Source organism: Chrysemys picta, chromosome 7 (genome assembly GCF_011386835.1).
Source record: "Chrysemys picta bellii isolate R12L10 chromosome 7, ASM1138683v2, whole genome shotgun sequence".
In the NCBI taxonomy this organism is placed as follows: Eukaryota; Metazoa; Chordata; order Testudines; family Emydidae; genus Chrysemys; species Chrysemys picta.
In genome coordinates, this window is record NC_088797.1 from 39,984,551 (window position 1) to 39,994,608 (window position 10,058).

A 10,058-nucleotide genomic window follows, 5' to 3' on the forward strand; every position below is an offset into this window, starting at 1 on the left:
TAAATAAAGGGGTTTAATTTCTCCTTGCCCTTGGGCCTGAAAGAAAGGTGCTTAGCAAACCCAATTGTTTTTATCTAGGTCTATAGATCAAAGACTTGCTGAACGGCAGCTATTATCACATTCTAGCATAACCTTACCTAGTTCTGAGGGTAATGCTGTTGTATAACAACCCCTGCTCAGCTGCCTCCTAACCCTGCAGACATCTAAAGTCCATAGGCACCTATGTTTCAGTGGGCTGGGTCCATGGACAACTGAGTGAGTCCTGACACTGCCCAACAGCTGGGCACTTAACTTGTACCTAAGCCCGAGCAAGATTCGCAAAGTAGGCCTTTCCCCACCTATCCTGACTTCAGGGTCTGCTCAGGTAGATGTGCTTAGAGCACACCTAATCCCCCACAAATCACGCCAGTGGTGTCCTTAGAACCAGTGGCTAAAGCTAAGAGCACTCACTCAGAATGTAGGAGACCCAGGTTCAAATTCCTCCTGCCTGCTGTGGAGCATATTTACTTACCTTGTATTCCCGTGGGTATAATTTGGGTCCTGGATTTAGGCCACCTTAGTCCGAGTTGTTGTACCCGTAAGAGAGAAATTTCTGTTGTTACTGTATGCGTCTTTTCTCCATTCTTTCATTGTACCTCAGTTTCCCCATAATAAAACCCCAGTTGTTAGGTTCACATACATTGATTCCGTCGCTTCATTTCTATAGAGGGGATGGGGTGGAGTGGAGGGGAAAGAGTATACTTATTGTGGATGGATTGGCATCTACCCAGGTGACAGATACTGGAGTTTACAGTAGGAACCAGAGAATCTGTCTTCTGTTAGGGGATTCCTTGCAGCCTTATCTGTTATTATCTATTATTATTTTCCTGACCTAACAGTTATGACTTCCTTTAAGTGGCAGGGCACCAAAAGTTAGATGTTGCAACTGTTACCTCAAGGGGAAGAAGGCAACGCTTAAAGGAAAAATTCTAGAAATGATAAGGAAAAAGGAAATAAGAAAGGAAAGCCCCTTTTTTCGAAGCTGCAGACTCGACTCTCTCCTGTGTCTATCACCCTCCCTCCTGTATAGTATAAAATCAAATAAAGAGGAAGCCAGATAATCAAGTACAAACAAGGTGAGTGTATTAAGGGTAAAAGGTACAGGAAACTGGGGAGAATGGGGGAGAAATGCAAGAAAAACACAGTAAAAGAGCAAAACCATGAATCAGTAAAACAGTGAATCAGTGACTGACTCTGAGAGCTTGGAGCTCTGACCCATAAACCCTCCCATGGGATTCTACAAAACAATAAACAATACCCCAACACAGAAACCTTTCTCCTATTGCTCTGATGTAGCAGATGTCACGTACAGGCGTGATGCCCAGGACCTACAACTCTTGGACTGATTTAGAGCCCTTGAGGAGGAACACTGGGGAGTCCAGATGACTGATGGTTCTCATCGCTGGCGAGGAGACCCTCTGCGATGATGGACACCAGGAAATGCAGGATATAGGAATGACGATGACAGGACTCCTCTTCTTCAAACACACTACGGGATAGATGTTGTTCTTTGATCTCAGCTCTGGAGCTCTGCGAAGACCCGACCGCGTACGAGCTGCCGCTGGAATGGACCGCCCCACGCAGGCGCTGAACAAGTCCTTATAAAGCCTTTTTGGCGGGAAGAGTTCTGAGGTGATGGAATGCTTCTGAGGTGATGGAACACTGAGAGCTGGTCTTGGCGGGAAAAAACGGTTCTGACTGGTTTAAGCTAGAGTCTTTGTAGTAAGCCCTCTTTGTAGTAAACAAGTCCCCTCTCAAAGATGGAGTTCAAAGTTAGAGTTCATATACTCCATTTTGAATTTCAGTTTAAAGTCTGTGATTCACTTAACAGTATTTTAAAAACATCTTATTAATAGTTAATTGAAACAGTATATTTTATCTAATACAATGCTTAGCATGAAGGAAAAGCCCAGTGGAGGGATCTTGCTTTCGGATTCCTAGAGGCCAATTTTCAGGGGGAACCCTGCATGCAGGCCTGGGACTCACCAGCTCCCCACACAGCCAGTCCTACCCTTGCCCTGGCTGGCTCCAGACTGACTCAAAATGGCTTCTCCCCTTTCCTGAACTCCCTGGGAGGGGCATCTCACTCCCTATTGGTTGCTGGGCAGACTCTGATTTTGGCTCCCCCTCCCTACCAGGGACAGTGTGCCTCTCCCTGAGCTGCCAGCAGACAAAGCCCCAGGAATCTAGGTAATCTCCTTGGGGGTTACATACACTTGAGTTATTCCTTTCAAGTTAGCCTAGTTTGAGTGAGAGCAGCCACCCTGCTAAATAGCACTGGAGCTGCTATGTCCACACTGGTGCTGCTATGTCCACACTGGTGACGCTAGGACTTCTGGGGGCATATCCCATAGTTCCCTGTGCTTCAGGAAGCTGGGTGGCTCTCTGAATTCTTTCCCAGTCAATTGTGGGAGAAGTTATCTGTTCTTTCTGGGCACATGGGGGGAATTGTGGGAAAGCATTGGAAGAGCAGGGGAATGTAAGTGATGCTAACCTATGTCCACACCAGAGAATGGCCATGTTAGCAACTGACTGGTTGTGCTAACTCAGGCTGTAGCATACACCTCCTGACAAGCCAGCCAACTTGAGTTACAAGCATCACCAGACTTGCATTAGGGGTTGTTGTGTGTGGATAAGGATCAGGGCCAACACTCCTGTTGTAGCCTGTGTTAACTTTGCAGTGAAGACAAATCCTAAGCTATCACTTCTACTGTGCTTAGAGAAATAGGTGCCCAATGCACAGACTGAGCCAGCTGAGCCTGACTCTGAGGAGTAGCTCAAAGTGTGGGCAGAAGGCATCTCTTCTCTTCTATTGTGGAGTAGCTGCTCGGCTATCCTTGTCCTAGTTCAAGTATGGAATAACCCGTGTGTGGTACCTGTACCCCATAAGTAAAAGGAAACCACTGATCCTAATTTCAGTGTACTCCTGACCCAACAAACCTGATCAGCTGTGGCATGCAAGGAGTCCTTGCAGAGCTGGGTTGTGTGTACTCTGTGTGGGCACCCCAAATCCTGTTCATCCTCCTCTGCAATAGTACCATGCCCATAAAAAAGGGACAGTATTTGAGTTGTGTAGCTTATTACTCAAGTAACAGATATCTCTGTGGTACAGGCAACAATCTTCCTAAATATTTTCTTCACTGAAGTCTTTAAACATAATGTGATTATAGGATAAAGAAAAGGTGGGATGCTGTTTCCAACCACAAAATTTATAATGTTTGATTCTGAATGGAAAACACTTCCTCTGCAAACAATAGCAGATGTGGTTGTAGAACTATGGTTTGTTCATAAATATTTACAGTTCTTGAAAGCATGGATGCCGGAAAAATATTTTTGTTTAAAATAAAACAAATCCTTTAATGCCAAATGGTGCTCCCAGTAGTCATCCGCTGAGCTTCATGTAGTCGAAAATCGTCAGCCTCAGCAATGTTCCCACCTGAAATACAATTCCGTAAATTTGCCATAGAAATGTTCATGAAAGAGAAGGGGGAAATGTATCATACCATATGTCTTATGTAGACAGGACAAAATACTAGTGACTATACGCTAGGCAAAATACTAGTGACTATACACTAGGAACATTGTGCTGACAGAGAGGGATCAAAAGGCTTGGGTGGAATTTTCCATTTAAAGATTCTGTGGGTCGGATTCTAATCTAAAGCAGAGTAGCAGTGGTAAAATCAGTGGTCTTTACTACTGTGCTTAATCCCATTGGTTTTTGAATGGTAATAAGCGCTACATAGGCAGTAAGTGTTTGCAGGAATGGGCTCATAGTCCTTGCTGAATATTTATGGCTTTGCTTGGTTTGGAATGGGGTGGGGGAAAGGGAAAGTTTTGCATTAACCAAGATATTATGACTTGCAAACTGTATGCTGAGGATATGCAGTAGACATGTTCTTTAACATTACAGCTGTGTCTTAAAGCAAAGACTGCTGTGAAAGTGTCTGCAGCTAGGTAAGTGTGCAGATATGTGCAAGCTTGTTGACTTAAAGAATTCAGTGCCTGGTGAAACTTACAAACTCCACTGTCAGTTATAAACTCTCTACTCTGAACACCTTACACATTCCATTGGTTTTATTCTATGGCATCCGCTTGCAACCACTCTATGGGATGTGTGTGGAGGCTCACATCAGGGTGCATCAAGGATGAAGGAGACATGGCTGATTGGCAATCTGCAATGCTCTTCTCTATCTGGCATAACTAACCCTATGGGCCATTACTGCTGATGCAATTCAGAGTGACCCTTGTGCTGGGGGCTGAACTGGCCCCAGTATATTCCTTGGGATTGGAGCTATACAGCTACCTTTAGCTGTCCACTCATTATTTCCGACCTCCCTGGGTTCTGTGCCAAGCGCAGGTCTGCCAAGCTTGAGGCCTTAGAGCAGAGTGGGAGACAACAATTCCATTTTCGGGCAACTTCTGAGGTTTTTGAAGTTTGTTTTTGCTGTGTATTTGAACGAAAACCAAACCTTTCAAACATGTTCACAAAACCATAGTTGTGTCAATGTCTGTTTCCAGACTGGAGAGAGAGAGTGTGACATTCATGGTGGCCTGGGATGTTAAAGACACAGGTTCAAAACCCTGCAGCTGTTTTTCATACCAGGTCTCTCTGAATCAGGCAAAGCAGGGATTTGAACCTGGGTCTCTCACATTCCATACCAGAGGGACTGGGGTAAATCATGGTAATAACTTGTAACCATAAATGTATGTTTAATATCTTTACCAATTTTATCACCCACAACAGGGGTGGCCAACCTGTGACTCCAGAGCCGCATGCAGCTCTTCAGAAGATAATATGTGGCTCCTGCTAGCAGCTGACTCTGAGGAAAAATGGCGGTTGCTCAGCACCCACCGGCAGCCCCATCAGCCCCTCTTCCCTCCCCCAGGGCCTACCACCCACTGGCGGCCCCCCCAATCAGCGCCTCCTCCTCCCTCCCCCGTACCTCCCGCCCACTGCGATCAGCTGGTTTGTGATGCACAGGAGGCTCGGGGGGGGAGGGGGAGAGCGAGGACACAGCTCACTCAGGGAAGGGGGCGGGAAGAGATGGTGGGGACATAGGGAAAAGGGTGGAGTGGGGGGCTGTTAGGTTGGGTTCACTTTCAGATGTTTTGTGACTACAAGAATCCATGTTGGTTCCAAAATGGAGTTTTATGCCCACATGAGCTATGGATTACTTTTTTTTTTCCTTTCCTAAGGGGTTTCCCAGAAGGGGTTTCCCGCCTTTTCTAAGGGGTTTCCCAGGCAAGTGTATAAAAGGCTGCCCCAGACAGGGCCTCAGGGCTGTCCATCTGAGTGACAGTCAGGGATGGTTACGGGTCACGGGTCTTACCTTCAGGCATCTATCCATCCTGGTGGTAGAAGGGTTAGGGATTTTCTCCAACAGCTTCCTCACCTGTAAAAAGAAGAAAGAAAGAGAAGAAACAACATTTCCTGAGTGTCCCATCTGTTCTGCTTTCCCGTGATCTCGAAGGAACATCAAGGGACTCCTTGGAGCTCCTCTCCAAAGGCTTGCCATTAGTCAGAGGATTGAGGTCCCAAGCACCTGCCGGCGCTTTGATCTATGAAGAAGGGTTTTTTTTAAATGTGTTTATTGGGTTGAGTTTGAGGGGGTAATCACTGTATAGCACCATTTTGCTGTTTATTCCCTCTTTTATCTGCCCCACTCTTTGTTATAAACCCTTCAATACACTTTATTTGATTTTATCTTTATTAATTGACTCCTCGTTATTTAGGGTGGGACGGGTCCTCTTTGCAGGGGAAGGGCTCCTACCAGAGGACAGATGCTGGACGAGGAGGCTGAACCTAGGAAGACAGAAAGCATAAGGGTCTCTTGTCTTTACACACACACACACACACACACACACACACACTCTCTCTCTCTCTCTCTCTCTCTCTCTCTCTCCTCCTTTTGCCTTTCTGTCCTTTTTCCCTTCTAACAATTGCCGACCGTGGCAGGACCTCTCTTTAGGGTTTCCTTTCTCTGAGAGGTCCTGTGTTTCATTTTAATTTGTGATACAGTGATTAATCTCAGCCCATTGGCTTGGGGTGGGATTGAGAGTGGGCGGCTGTCCACCGGGAACTGTGTCTCCATACCTGACAGCTGGGGAAGACTGGACGCAGTTTCCCTGTGAAGCCATTTCTGATGGAGCAAGGGGTGGTTAACCGTACCTTCTTTCCCATTTTTTTTTCTTATTCGGGTCTAAGGAAAAAATCCTGCAATCAGGAGTTAGGGCAACAGACAATAGTGAGTCCGACCCTGACAGTAGCAGGTAGCCGGGTTCTGCAAGCCCCTGTGGATTGGCTAGTGACAGGAGAAGAGTGCCGTCACGGGGATGCGTCGGCCATATTGTTGGCAGGGTGTCTTCTTTTCTGAAGATGGGCTGGCACCTTATCGCAGACAGTAGAGCAGGGAGGGTGATAGCCCGTAAGGCCTACTTGGGACTGCTGTGAGCCACTCCACAGCCGGGGAGCTATCTTCATTGGTAGTCTCTGTATTGGCACCCTTTTACCTTTGAATTTTAAATACAGACCCCGAACATTTTTTTTTTAGAGAACTGAGGGTAAGCAGTTCTTAGATACAGCATGGATCGAGTTTTCAGCATGAGAGGATGGGAGAGTGAGCACAATAAAAATTCAGTGGATCACGGTCTTGAGTTATTTGGGAAAGGTCATAATCCCTGGAAGCAGGGGTCCATATCTGGAGTGGACTCCCTGAAAACATTTAATACTTTGTGGGAGAGATATTCCATTTGTAAACCCCTCCCACCCAAAAAAAGTGAGCGGTGAAGTGCCCTCCTCTATGGATTAGCTATGGTAAGCAAGGAGCTCCACCAGCAGGTTGCCTTGCTGAAAAAGGAAAAAGACCAAGCACAAGAGGGAAAACAACAGGCAGAACAATTAGCTCAGCAGCAGCTAACAGACCTGCTAGCAGGAAAGTCAAGAGGGACAACATTGACTCTCCAAGTCTCCCAATTGGAGACCCAGATTAGGGAGATAAGTGAAAGAGCCTCAGTTGCTGAGAAAGTAGCTGAAGTAAGGGCTCTAGAGTTACAAGAAGCCCAAGCTGTAATCAGACAGCTAATGAAAGAGGTGCATAAGCACAAAACCTCCCAAGTTAATCATGCGGAATGTCAGCACCGCATTAGCAAGCTACAGAAGGAACTGCAGCTTGAAAAGGGAATAAAAAGAGCTACCTGTAGTGACCCCCTTGCTGCTTACCATGCAGAAGGGGAAGACACAGACACCGACCCAGACTCAGAGGTGGAGGATCGTCCTCCCAGATCCTCAACGGGGAGGGAGGAGGGAGGAAGACTCCTCAACAGGCCACCCCTTCAGCCCCAGAGGAGTACATACAGGAGGCAAATGCCCATCAAAACCTCCCTCTGTCCCTTGTGGTAACATCAGTAACCCGATATGAAGGTACCAATCACCCACCGACTATAAAATGAGAGAATAAAGCCTTAACCCCAGAACAAGCACGGGCCCTGGGTAAACAGTTCAGGAAGTGTGATAAAGAGAATGTATTAGACTGGTTAACAAAAGCTTCTGCAACACCTAATGTGACTCATGAGGATTTTGTTAGCATGTTAAGGGAATGTATGTCACCTGAAGATTTTGCAAATGTTCCTTATGATGTGTTAGCTAATGAGGATAAAGGTCAAGTTTTTGCATATAGAGAGATCTATCATATATTTTACGCTAATGAAAATGTGATTGGTCGGGCTTATGCTGAAAAACAAAGGAATGATGAAAGACCTGAGAAATATTTCCTCAGGAAAAAAATATTATTTTGGTTGGCGGGTATGGGAGTGGATAGAGGAGGTATTGTCAGCTATGACACCCCAGAATTGCGGGAGCTATACTTACAGGGATTAAACCCTGGTATAAGGCTGGCAATGGGCCATGTAAACACCCGTTGGACTAACTTAAGAGATTTGGAAGGGAGAGTAAAAGAAATTTATGAATTACAGCAAATGACCAATCCAAATTTAACCGTGAAAAAGAGAGCAGCCGCTTTCAATGGTAACAAAGATAGGGAAAAATCCCAACAGTCTAAGAAGCAGGTGAACCAGGACAAATACATGTTTAGGGGTAGCTCTGAGGAGATGAAGATAACGAAAAGAGTGTTGGCATGGAGACTAGCCAAATATGAGTCTGAAGACCATCTAACAAAGCTCTCTGCTGAGGAACTTTTAAAAAGACTAACCAAATATGAATCTAAGCAACCAGCAACATCAGTGTTCCTGCCTCAGCAGGAACTTCTTTGGAAAGCCCATATTGAGGGTGCCGGGATCCCCAAGGCCCTGGCATGGTGGCACCCCTGATTAATGATCATTGGGGACGCCCCACTGTGAACAGCTTACTGAAAGGGGATTTCGGCTGCATAACACAAAGAGTCTTGGTGGATACTGGGGCCTCCACCAGCCTCCTCTGTATAAAAGGACGTGACAAAAAGAATTTTCCAATTAAAGAGATTAGATCCTTAGTCTCTTTTAACGGAAAGGAGAGTTTAACTCCTTTCACTAAGGAACTAACGTGCATATTGGGACTTTTAAGAACAAAAGAATCATTCGGTCTGCAAGACCTGGATGGTCAAGGAATAATGGGTATCGATTTATTAAGAAAATTTGGGGTGATCGTGGACTTACCACATACGGCACTATGCAAGGCTGAGGAAGGCAAAGCAGGCAATGTCATTCCAGCAGCACACTGGGTAGCAGCCACCAAAGCACCCGAGGCTCTCTCCCTGCCTAAGTGGGAAGAGGAAGTAGTCCAAGTGGCTGGAAAACATCTAAAAGCCTTTGCGACTTCCAAATTGACCTGTGGAAAAATAAAAGCACTGGTGAAAGTCAAAGGACCTGACCCTAAGCCTGTAAGGCAATACAAGTTCTCAGCTGAGGCACAAATGGGAATAAAACCAACTATAGAGGCTTTAATGCAGCAAGGAGTGCTGATCACCTGCGATAGCCCATGTAACTCCCCCATATTGCCAGTGAGAAAATCGGATGGGAAACCCTGGTGCCTTACAGTAGACTATCGTGCCTTAAATAAGGTGACGCCAAGGATGGTACCCGTGGTGGCCAAATTTCCTGAGATCATGGCTCTGATAACAGCAGGAGTGCGATGGTACTCAGTATTAGATTTGGCAAATGCCTTTTTCTTGATACCCCTTGATCAATCATGTCATCATAAATTTGCTTTTACCTATGACAATAGACAGATTACATTTACACAGATACCACAAGGACTGCATAATGCACCTAGCATTTGCCATCAGCATGTGGCCGCAATGTGGAAAAGCCTGAGGTACGCCGACTGCGTAATCAGCTACGTGGATGATGTGCTGATTGCAACCAAAACCAGGGAAGACAACCTTAAGGCGCTGGATGAGGTGCTGGAGGCAATTCAAACAACAGGCTTTCTGATAAATCCAGAGAAGGCACAGCTGCTGAAGCAGGAAGTAAGTTATCTTGGAGTGCAGCTGGGTCCCACAGGGAGAAAATCTGATCAGGCCCGAGTGGAATTAATCTCCAACCTTCCTTCCTCATCAGACATCAGCACATTACGAACATTCCTAGGCCTGGTAGGATTTTCGAGGGATTTTATCGAAGGTTTTAGTGAAAAAGCCAAATCCCTCTACAACCTGCTAAAAAAGAACCAGGAATGGCGATGGGGAACAGAGGAACAAGAAGCGACTATGCTGCTTAAAAAGGCCTTAATGGAAGCACCTGCCTTAGCGTTTCCTGATCTCAGTAAGCCATTCCACTTGCAAATTGCCAGCACTAAATCAGCCATCAGTGCAGTCCTGCTACAACAACAAGGGACATCTGTAAAACCGGTTACCTGCGGGTCTTGAATTCTGAAACCAATAGAGTCACAGTTCACTGCTTGCGAGAGGGAAGTGCTAGCCCTAGTTTGGGCAATGGCCCACTGGGAATACATAATAGGAATGTCACCTATCCTATTGAGGACCACCCATACCCCAGTGAGGTATGTGCTCTCTGGCTGAGTAAATTCA

At 46.0% G+C, this 10,058-nt stretch overlaps 1 long non-coding RNA gene across 1 annotated transcript; it reads right to left on the reverse strand.

Annotated features, from left to right (window-relative positions):
* Positions 1-1,181: 1,181 nt before the first annotated feature.
* LOC135972618 (uncharacterized) lies at positions 1,182-8,860 on the reverse strand. The gene is made up of 3 exons (XR_010589100.1): positions 8,689-8,860; positions 5,370-5,432; positions 1,182-3,475 (listed from the first exon to the last, which is right to left on the reverse strand). It is a non-coding gene; the product is annotated as an uncharacterized LOC135972618 (long non-coding RNA).
* Between the last annotated feature and the right edge of the window lie 1,198 nt (positions 8,861-10,058).